The following is an 11,823-nucleotide window of genomic DNA, read 5'->3' as shown; positions in this document are numbered from 1 at the left end:
TACGAACGGGCATCTGAGAGCTGAGCTGTAAAAAAAAAAACGCCTCCCGTGGTGCTTCTTCGTGCACGAGACCCTCTTGGACGTGAGTGCGGGAAATTATCAACAGCTTGTGACACTGCCGTTGAGTTCCTTTAACCCGTGGCTCCATTGAAGGCTGTCCTGTGTTGCTTCCTCAAAAAAAAGTGACATTCAATTTTAACATACGCTAAACAGGTTGAAGGCTAAAGCCTGCGTGCTGATGAGACTGATGAGACATTCTCATTCAGATGCGTTTTTACCACTTGTTACTTGCATCCTCTGTACCCGTTGTCTTTTTTGGTCACCTAGACATTCCAGTAAATTCTGCGTAGTTAATGGCACGTTAGAATAGTCGCGGCAAGTCTGTGAAGAATATAAAGACACATACGCAGGTTGACTGAATGATTTTTTGCCACTTTGTTTGAGGTGTTTAGCTACGTGGGTTTGTGTATATGGCGCTGTCTACATTCTTGTAGCGCAGGCAGAATGTTAGGGAGAGGGAAAGGCAAATTAGACAAACACACAGTATCCCCTTTTCCACAACAGATTTACTTCCAGTTCTCGCAGGCGTACTTATCATATTCAAAGGATCGTAAGACACGTGTACATTACTCTGCAAATATGAACGAAACCGTGAAAATTATGCGCAGACAATTTTGTGGCTACACTGATTATTTAGAATGCGCCAGTTCAACGCGAACAAAGATTATCGGGCTCTTTTATTGATAGAGAAATTGGTGGCTTAGTGGCGCATGCGCTTGAACTTAGGTGCGATAACACCGGACGTTCTTATGATGGCCGTCGCCCTAATAAAGGCGGCTTCAATTTCGGCCAGTTCAACAAAGCTTTGACGGGCGCGGAAGGGACAAGTACACGCCAGCGAAGCCCCAGACAAGTGACAGTGAGGAACGGTGGCACAGCCAGGTGATACCACACGAGTTACCGGCCGATGTAGTGTTAAGGAAGCCTAACCCCAAGTCGCTTTCATCTTCCACGATGAGTGACACTGACGTGGCCGTGCTGACCCATTTGCTCCTCGGCATGTCTGACGAAGAATTGCGCTCCCTGCATGGCAGCAGTATGTGGTGGCTACCGGATCTTGACACTGCTTCGCAGATTGAAGCGATCAACGCCATCCTCGGTTCACTGCGAATGTTTCACCCCATGGACAAGCGTGCCTTCTGCGTCGCCTGGCTTTATTGCTGCCTCGCAGAGCGGGAACTTATCCGCTGCTGGCATTGGTATTCCCTGATCCCCTGTGCCGCGCTGTTGACCGCTGATTTCAATCTGCATGAGCGTCTAGCGACCGCCTTGGATTACCCCGGAGGCCACACTATACACGCGAAGACTGAGCGCGACGAAGCCACCTACGCTTGCATTATGACCACTCATCCGAGACGCGACACAATGGAGCACGAGGTCATCTGTTTGTGCATGCCGCGTTCGCTGCCGTTCCTTTTCGCCAGTGTGCCGCTGCAAGACGAGCACCGCTTCAATGTAGCACTCGAGTCTGTATTGCAAATAAGTGTCCATAGCATCTATGCCGGCTATAGCATCCAGCTGCGTGATGTATTTGCCAGCGCCCGCGCGGCTTGCATGGGGCCGGCACCGGAGCCAACTGCCCCCGAAAAGCGCCGGGAAAGTAATCTCTGACCGCCATGTCCTCCGACAGACGTGAGCTGACAGTTGCCAACGAATCCGGTGAGTTCTCTCGTAAGAAACATCATTCTGCTACATTTCAGCAGCTTGCAAGTGTCATAGCAGCAACAGTGCCGAAATCGCTCAGCTGAATGGCCTACTAAGGTTCCCTGGAGCAGTGGGAGTGGTGCCCCACCGATGTAATATTGAGCAAACGTAGTGTGATGTGAGGCTAGCAGCGCCAACCTAGGGGCGCTTGGAAGATGGACAGGTAGTCCTGTAGTAGCCTGTTGGGGCGTTATGCCAGCAGTGGAATTTCTTAACCGCATTAAGGGGATGAGTGGAGTTAGGGTTAACACGTGAGCCCATGGCCCCGCTTCATGCAGCGTTACGGAAGTCAGCGTGGCTCTGCATAAATCTATGCCTGCACAGACTTGACGATGCCTGCAGTCGTGGCCTCGTTTCTCCTTCTACAGAATTCGGGCGCACTAAGTCGGTGTAATAGTTAGAAAAAGGAGCTTCTCGGCGTCATAAGAAAGCTAGAAACGCTCCATATTTGATATCCGCATTATTTTTTTTTTTCGCAACAAACGAATGTTTGATGCTGAACATAGACTGAAGAGGCATAAAAGCTTCGAAAATACCCCATGGCGGCTACATTTACTTCATTGTGTCAACGAATAGGTCGTCAAGATCTCTTTACTCAATGTGGCTCTGTTCAATCACGTCTTTTCGTGCATTCGGTCTGCCCGCAGAACCGATACTTTCTTTGTCGCTTTCCTTAGTTCTGTACTGCCACTGCGTGCAAGGTCCTAGTTATGAGGTGCTCCTTTAAATGTAGTTCGCTCTCCTTGGTGTCCAGAAAAACGAATACCATAGCAGCTGCATTAACGTGAAGAACTTATTTCGGCAGGTGTGCATAGCGCGCAATGATTTCATGAATTATTGTTTGACATAATGGCATAGGATATATAAATGTTGCTGTAAGGTTAGTTAAACTACCGTTGAGCAGGGAAGACTTATTTTATTTTTCATTAATTTAGGGCTTGGGTCAAACTAACCTGATGCAACCTGCGTTGGTGTGTTGCATGTACCCTTGGTGTGTGTGGGCCAACTTGCACGAAGCCTTAAGAAATACAAAAATGCAAGCATGATCCGCAATCCCTGTCTTTAAGAAAAGTTTCTGCCGCAAGCGACTTTATTGACTATATTTTCAATTTATTTGTGTCATTTTTCTTGGTGCCATTTGTATTGGAAATTACAAATTTGTTTTTGACTCAGTCCGACAATTGGGCGTGGCACGATATAAATGATAAATATTTCTTTCTGTTTCCTGTCGGTGTTTTCTGTTTCGCGCTGGATATCTTAAGGACGCTGTTCACGTCAGGGCTATACAATGCTCAAATTTTTTCTTTATTGCAGTTTCAACGTTCTTTCCTGCACCAGCATGGCTCTTACAGCAGATGACGAGGAACGCAATCGCAGTTTCTGTGCACAGTCTGCGACGAGGTCCTCAACGAGGGCTCGACTTGTGCAATCCTATGCCAGAATATCACCAACTCGATCTGCTTGGAGCGTCCCATATGCTGAAGGCGACGTAGCAAAAGACCTCTGTAGGGCAGGTCGGGGAGGCGTTACTACACAGAGAATACGGTGCTCCAGTCGAAATGAATTCAAGGTTCCTAGAGTTTCTGGCGGAAAAATTACCTTCACGAACACGCCGTCCTTCCACTCAACAGTAGACCTACAATGTTTCTCACGATTTCTCTGTGTTGTATCCGTGAATGCTGTAATATTTAACGACGAAGAACTTGTGTTTATAGAACTCTAGCGCATTACTTGCTGTTCACGTCGACGATCACGACTATTTTAACCTTGGTGACTCTGGAACAAAAGTTAGGTATATTATTTACATTAGCCTTCATAGTTCAACTCGATATGCGATCGGGGCAAGTTGGGAACGATTTCTTCCGACTACCGCATAGGTGGGCGGGCTTAACATAGCAACATTTCCGACAACGTATTAGGTAAAGCCTTCATAAAAAAGATTGATGCAGGCGATCACGAATCGCCGTGCAGCATAGTCTCCTTTTGAAACCACTGAGCCATGCGGAATTCATTTGCACGTGTCTGTAGCAGGACTCACCTTTGCAGAGCCCATCTCTGGTCTGAGAGAATTTAGTAAAGCATTTGTAATCTCCACTGCTATGTACACCACCCGTGCTGTGCTTTTATTCTTTCGGACGCCTTTTATTACAAGTTAGCTGCTGTGTTATGCTTCTGTGTACAACTTGCTTGTGTAATAAATTTGAGATCTTTTGTCTTTCATTTGTGAGAGCTTTGCAGTTCTCTTAATAGATTAACAGCGCAATCGCTTACGAAGAGAAGAAAGGCTACGTTGGTAACCTGAAAAACTGATACTCTAGCATGCGATCAACTAAGTAAGGTAAAAAAAAACTGTATATGGCCAAGACATGAAATATCTGCCTAATCGACATAGCCTGCGCGTGTCACGTTCAAGGCTTGAAGATTTCGCTGGACAAATAATGCGCGCGAGCACATACGCATGCGTTACAGCGCGCTGTTTCGGAGGCTTTTGTTATTTCCCTTTGCGAGGTTGTTTCCACGCTTGGACGAGCTAGAACAGCACTCGAACTTTATTTCGCCACCACACATCTAGCGATTTCGTGGCCAAGTGCCCCTTTCAACCCCGCCTTACGCTAGTATCATTTTCTTACAGCTACTCCTTCCTGCAGGGACTCTTTCAATAAACGAAGAATTTTCTGCGCGTTTATAAAAGAAATTGATACACCGCACATAAGGCCGGCAATATTTCGTATAGCAGCCGCCCAGCTTTCAATAACTATGCTGGCATTTGTGCAGTGTGTACAATTTCTCCGGAGCGTAGAACTGCGCGAACAGGTTTGATGACCTATCATGTTTAGGTGATGTTATATGCCATGGATCTAGAGCATGACAGCTAGCTTTATCATTTCTTCGGCCTGCCCCTATTTCCTGGTGGAAGCTTCAACAAAGTTGTTTTACCTTCATGAAAATGCATTCGGAGACTGCGGTTAGCACATGCTGCAGACACACGCAACGAACGAGGCATCATATCTGTTCTAGCTACGGCGGTATGTGGGCGAGACTTCTTGAGGGCATTTTCTATGAACGGTTTGCGCTGGTCTAGTTTTACCACATTTGAATTTGCCTAACCGTGTGGCAGGATTCCTTTCGTCGCTGGGGGCTCGTATTGCCAAAAAAAATGTGATGATTTTGTACACCCAGCTTTATATCCAAGAACCTATTTGTGTTATCACATGCCACTTCATGCGCTAGAGTAAGTGGAGCGAAGCAAATCTTGAATTGATGTAAGGCCACACAAATGCGCATTGGCAATGTGTGTTAACCGCGCTCTCTGAGTGCATTCTCTGGAAGATTGTGCACCTGCGCCTTGAAGCTTCCACTACGAACACGGAACAGGCTGTAGCAAAGAAAAAAAGCTAGCCACCGTGCCACGTACTAGCAGTATGTCGCGTGTTCCTAAAAAAAATAGGTCAATGCGCTAACGTGCTCATGATGCTCGTCGCTGTGGAGAAGTTGCTGTAACAGTTCAGCGATCAGCGTAATCATGCTGGAAAGGCTGCCACACGAAGCTTCGTCGGCCCTGTGGGCGATGCGCTGAAAGTCCTGTTACAAACTCCCTCTAAAATGCCCAAAATACTATGTTTGCCGAAGGGGTGGCTGCTTGAATGACCGGTTTCGAGAACACGATAATCATGCAAGGCCGGATCTAGAGGGACGTTTGACCGTGCATTGGTGGATTTGCGGTGGCGTGAATCGATGTGTGAGCGCTGCTATATCGTTGGCAAGTATGGAAACATACTGAAGAGGGAAATAAGAGAAATAAGAAATATATACCAGCTAGGCGAGCTAGCTACTACTTATATATATATATATATATATATATATATATATATATGTATATATATATATATATATATGGAGAGAGAGAGAGAAAAGGGTTTTACTTCTCCCTAAGACAGTATAACCTTTAAAGCATTTTTTGTCATTAAAGAGCTGCCTATACTCCCATGCACAAACAGAAAAACCCAAGTTTGTCCAACGGTTGGTTTCGTACTCGAATCCCTGAGAACAGCAGCCGGATGCTCTGCCCAGTATAGCATGGGCTACCACGTGATCCACGCTTGTGGAAAAAGGTTAGTGAGACAAATAAATAGACAGTAACCATGTAGTGAATGAAGTACTCTAAGACTGTTAATCGCTTTGATAAATAATTTGTACGGATCATATGTTATCTGAGTGTACCGGACACCGAAGAAAAAAAATTTGTGCACCTCCCACGCACTGTTGGAATAGATGTAAGCGAAGCTTTCCGTGCTGGATGCTCTGATCGACGACAATTAGCGGTGACATTGACGGCTAAGGCTTAATTTCTTCAACGTTTAGGCTAACACAAGAGTGGTGAATTGATGTTAAACGTTACCTTGCCTGCACCACTGCTGTTTGTCTGCATAGTACGCAGAACACAAGGGCGGAGGTGTTTGCTTGAGGCATTGTTGTGCGCCGTATTTAACAACCTTTGAGAAGGTTGACCATTGTCACTGCCTCACATGGCACATCTCGCTGTGGCAGATGTATTACAACTGAATTTGATAGTGGGGCTGTACATGCCAGAACCACACTCGGATTATCAGGCACTCCGCAGTGGCGTACTCCGGATTAATTTTTACAATGTAATGTTCTTAAACGCGTCCCAAAGCTAAGTGCCCGTGGGTTTCCCCTTTCGCCTCCGTCGAAATGCGGCTGCCGCGATTGGGATCAAAGCCACCTCTAGCAATGCCATAGGCGCAGAGCTAACGCGGCGGGCCCGTAGTCTCTCCTGGACCTTGCGGTTCACTTTAATTGATGCGGCTCTGCTCCTGAACGCCCTGCGTAAGTTGCCCGCTTGACATGTTTGCATGACATTTGTTTTTTAGGAATAGCAGCAACGTATTGTACTCTACATTGAACTTAAGCTTATCCTGTTCCACCGCAACCGCTCTCGTATAGTAGTTGGGTTTCCTTGCCTCCTCAGGTCACCTCCCGCCCCTCTCTTGTACGGGAACTGCCTCATCTCCTCCCTCTCCTTGTCCGCTGTACAGTTCTATCTGTGGTCCCTCTGGTCTCACATGTTAGTAGAAAAGGAAGCGCTGCAGTTTCTGCAATGCTTCTGAGGGGAGTCGCGGATAATTACAGCTGTCAAGCGGCTAAAGTGGCTACAGCCAGGGAGCTTCAGAGGGCATTGTGCACATTCGGGGCGGTGTAGTGCGAACGAGTTTCTCCTGTCGCCTTACCTCTCTCACTCGCGCCTTTCATATAATTTAATTACCCCCCAAAGCGGTGTGCGTGACAGCAGCAGCCCATAGCACAGCAGCAGTGGCAATGTAGGAGGAAGAGGAAAAGAAAGTCTCGCTTTAAAAAACCTGCTTCTGCTTACATGAGAGGCTTCTCCCCGACCAACCGTCCTTCCCTAATCTATTCATAGTATCCCCAGAGTAACTCCTTTCCTCCGGGAAAGCGATCTCTCCTGTACCTCCCTTACTACCTATTTCTATCACCACGTCGCTAAACAAAGATGCAAATTTATCTGGAGTGAAAGAGATAAGCCCGTGAGATGTTTCGCATCCTGGTGACACGCATCATCGTAAACAAGGTACAATGAACATAGCCTGAACATTCTCCCTCCACCAAGCCCACATCCAGCTTTTCCAAGGTGTGGCAAGATATTCTTGTCCCTGCATGCACTGCGGCAATAACCCAATCACCTACCACATCTTCTGTATAGGACCGCCTCCCCCTCCTCCACCACTTTATACCACGGCAGTACACGTGGAACAAAAGACAGGCACGTTACTCATGAGCCTCTGCTAAGGGACGTAATTTTGCCCTTTTTGGCAGTGCGGGCTAAAAATTCCGAAAAGATTTCGCCACTATTCATTAAGCTGCAGACATTAGGAGCGTCAATTTTCGCCTGTGTGGAACCGGTTACGCAGTTACAGAATTGTAGGCTTCAAGTAAAATGTTCTCACCATAATTTTCATCACAGTTATTTCAAGTATCATTCTTGACAACAACATTCATTGGCGCTTGTGGTGCATACTTGAACTAGGAAGGAACAGAGCCAACTAAGACGGTCACCAGAGGGAGAAAGACACCGGACAAGCGTCAATTTTGTCTATCTTTATTTACCGAAAAATCTGCACATATGAGGAAAATAACCGAGATGCGCACAAGGACCATAATGTATTATCTGCCAAAATATTCAAGATATGAAATTTCGCTTTCAAAGAGGGTCACGGAAGCACCACTAACACAGGTTTTCCCCTCTTCTTTACAAGGAATGCCTCCAAAACCGCACGTGCCTTTGTATCTCTGTTTCTGCCAAGACTCTCTATCTCTCGGAACCGTGTTTCGCACTTGTTGCAGCAGAGGCATTGTTTACGTGGCGAATGCTCTGCCGCCCGGTCACACGCAGTGCAAGTTGCGCAATGTTTCGAAAGATGCGCACCTCCTTCTTCCAGCGACCGCGCATATTCAGCTGCAAGGTTATTCACGCATTTACCTGTTCGGCACACATAGGTTTTCCCGCAGTTCGAAGGTATTTTACATGCCACACCACTGCAGCACTTTACAAACTGCTTGCCACGCTATTTTGGTGCAGCTGCTACTCGAACTCTCGCTCGCCGCGGGCGCATAGCTGTGCTTCGTTTTCGAGGAGCCGAAAACACGACTGGGACGCCGTGCCTGTTCGCTCCCTTTTTCACATTGTGGGCGATCCTATGTATATACGGAACCACTTCCGACTTCGCAGCTTGTTTTTCTTGTGCGCACCGTTTCTTGACCATGACGCCTTTGATTTTCTGCAAGATTGCTTTAGCCACTGCTGTGATGACCGTACTTGGGAACCCGCTGAAACCAACCTATCCACTTGCTTGTCATATCTCGCACGTATTGCATGGTGACACGATTTCACAAGAGCAGGCTCAAGGCAAACTTTAGCAGTGGAACGTTTTACATATTTTGAATGAGCCGACGCATAAGGAAGAAGCTCTTTTTGTGCTCAAGAAGCGTACTACCAACATACATGCTCTTCACCCGAGGTAATATTATTGTCCAAAAACTGCAAGTGCTCCTGCAAGGGTAGTTCCTGCATGAATACCAACCCCCGCCCCTTCTCTTTAATACTGTCTAGGACAGTGCTTACATTATCTGCGTAAGCCAAAAGGTTCAGATTGTTAAAAACTATTAAAGAATTGTCAACATACCTGAACACCTTTAGTATACCCTTTCCTGTTAAAAGTAGCTCCAAGGCGCTGTCAATAGAGGTTAAGAAAATGTTAGTAAGCACCGGGGCTACGCAGGATCCAATACAAATCCCTTGTCTTTGTCGATAAAACTTGTTCTCGGAATAGAGAAACGTCACACAAAGCTAAAATTCTACCATTCTTATAAAATTCTCTGTTGAAACGCCAGAGTACTTTTGGAACTCCACTGCACCGCTACATTCCATAGTATCTCTCAGAGAAGTAAATAAGGCATCGTGGGGCAGAGAGAAAAACAATTATTCAACATCTACTGAAAACACATCACCAATGGAAGCGCTTTTCTTAAGAAACCTATCAACATCATTTAGACTCTTTGTGGCGCACGAATATTGAACTTTAAGGGATGTAAGGTACTTTTGCAGATACTTCCTTAACATAATCCGTAACGTTCCATTTTCGATGACCACTGATTTGATTGGCACGGACAGTTTGTACGTATGGGCCGCAATATCACAGAAAGGCATAGCTATTGCTGTTAGCAATGTCACTGGCCCGCTTGCTCAGTCCTAAATCTTCGCACATCGTGGCCACCTTGCCTTTCACTCGCGTGGCACTAGCTTTTAGAGGGATGAAGTTCTTCGCAATTCCTTCGCCTGCTCCTTTTCGAAACCCTTCCTCGATGAGCCCCACTAACCCGCCATATTTGCCGGCTTGAAGAAGCCGAAGTCTGTTCTTCCTGAAATACGACGCGACATTTCCCATTGAATCTTTACTATGCAACGTGTCCGGGCCGGTCGTAGATCTTATCTGCGCATCCACGCCATCCCCAGTAGGCATCTTTGACGGTTTTCTTCAGACGCCTTTCCTGCAATGCGGCTATTCAGCGCCAGGAACTCATGTGCTTCTATCCGTGGGTCACAGATGCCGCTCCGGATGCCTTGGCCGACGGAAACTGAGCGCATGTGCAGGCCGTTTCCCTTCCGCTCCTCCTCCACATCCCACCTCATGCTTTCACTGTAGCCTCCTCCTCCACTTACCTTCTCGCGCGCTCTTCTTTCATCTCCTGCTGCGGTGCGCATTCGCTTTCATCGTTTGCTGTAGACGTTGGCTCGCTTACGCCGAGCTGCGATGCTGCGGCGCGACAAACGCTCAAAGCAGCTTGAAGGGGTGTGCGGTAGCGCAATTAAAAGACGGGGCAAAAGAAGACACATAGGGACAAACACAGCGCTAAGTTCCAACAATGTTTATTATCGAAAACCAGGTCGTACTATACACCCAGCCAACATGAGTCACAGCCACGTGAACAGATAAACAACCAGAGCGAAGCATTTTTGTAAGTGATATCTAAAGCAATGCACGAAAATTTCAACTCTTTTTCAGAGAGAGTCAATGGCGGTTTGCTGATACATGAATCCCCTAGGTAGAAAAAATTACTGGTAGAAATAAGTGCGAATTCACTAGACTTATTATAGAAGCCGAGCAGATTGGTGCCCTAGAGGAATAATGTATCAGCAAACCTTCATTGGCTCTCTCTGAAAAAGTGCTGAAATTTTTGCGCATGGCGTAACATATCACTTGCAAAATGCTTCGCTCTGATTGCTTATCTGTTCACGTGGCTGTCACTCATGTTGGCTGAGTGTATATGTACGACCTGGTTTTCGATAATAAACATTGTTGGAAGTTAGCGCTGTGTGTGTTCCTATGTGTCTTCTTTTGTCCCGTCTTTTAATCGCGCTACCTACACCCCTTGACGATGCATTACTAACCAGCCCACATCGCAACCCTCGTGCTCAACGTAGACCAGATAGCTGTGCTCTAAAACATGCCTCACGTGGCGCTTTTTCGTCTACAAGGCTGTCTGAGACGCGAGTGCTGGAAATTATCAACAGCCTGTGACGCTGCCGTTGTGGCTCTTTAGAGTCACTTTAGCATACGCTAAACTGACTGTCAACCACTTCATCAACTTTAGCAAATGAATAAGTGGATGAAGCCAAAAGCTTGCTCGCTAACGAGAACTTCATTAAATTACTTAGGTATTCTCATTCAAATGTGCTTTTACTTCCTATTACTCGTTCTCTCTTTACTTGTCCTCTTTTCGGTCGCCCAGACAGCGCCACTGGTTCTGTGGTTAATGACACGCTAAAACTGTCGTGACAAGTCTATGAAGAAAATTGAGACACTTAGGCACGTTCATAGATTTTTTGTCAGCACTTTAATATGGGAGAATAGTTACATGATCTTGGGTATAAGGCACTCTCAAATTTCTTGTAGCACAGGCAGAATGTTTGGGACACGGAAAGGCAAATTATATAATCAGAAATGTACTAAGTTCCAACAACATATTTACTTTCAGTTCTCGTAGGTGTACGTCTACTCCTGCATGAAGCAAGGAAAGGGAAAAGCAGAAGGCCGGGACGTTAACCAGAATAACGTCTGGTTGGCTACCCTACACCGTGGGAACGGGAAAGAGGGAAACAAAGGGTACATGGAGAGAGAAGAGGGGAAGGAAAGAAGGAAATTAGCGGTGAGTTCGCTGCCGCGTGTGGTGCTCCTCAAAGCATCATTCGGCACGTGTACATTGCTCGGCAAATATGAATGAAACAGGGAAAACTATTCCCAGGAAATTTTGTGGCTCCACTGATTATTTAAAATGGTGTCCATTCAAAGCAAACAGAGATAATCGAGATCATTTATTGATAGAGAAATTGGTGGCTCACTTGCGCATGCGCTTGAATTTTGGTGCGATAAAAACGGATGGTCGTGGGATGGCCGTCGACCTAATAAAAGCTGCTTCGGCTTCCGTAAGTTCGAGAAAGGTTTGACAGGCGCGTAAGGGAGA

The 11,823-nt window shown here is 46.4% G+C and overlaps 1 long non-coding RNA gene across 1 annotated transcript; it reads left to right on the top strand.

Annotated features, from left to right (window-relative positions):
* Nucleotides 1-776: 776 nt before the first annotated feature.
* LOC129380291 (uncharacterized) lies at nucleotides 777-3,984 on the top strand. The gene is made up of 2 exons (XR_008608302.1): nucleotides 777-1,719; nucleotides 3,079-3,984. It is a non-coding gene; the product is annotated as an uncharacterized lncRNA (long non-coding RNA).
* Nucleotides 3,985-11,823: the final 7,839 nt, after the last annotated feature.

The sequence above is a fragment of the Dermacentor andersoni genome, chromosome 10 (assembly GCF_023375885.2).
Source record: "Dermacentor andersoni chromosome 10, qqDerAnde1_hic_scaffold, whole genome shotgun sequence".
NCBI lineage: Eukaryota > Metazoa > Arthropoda > Arachnida > Ixodida > Ixodidae > Dermacentor > Dermacentor andersoni.
Note: the sequence above shows the minus strand (reverse complement) of the source record. Positions and strands in the feature narration are given on the sequence as shown.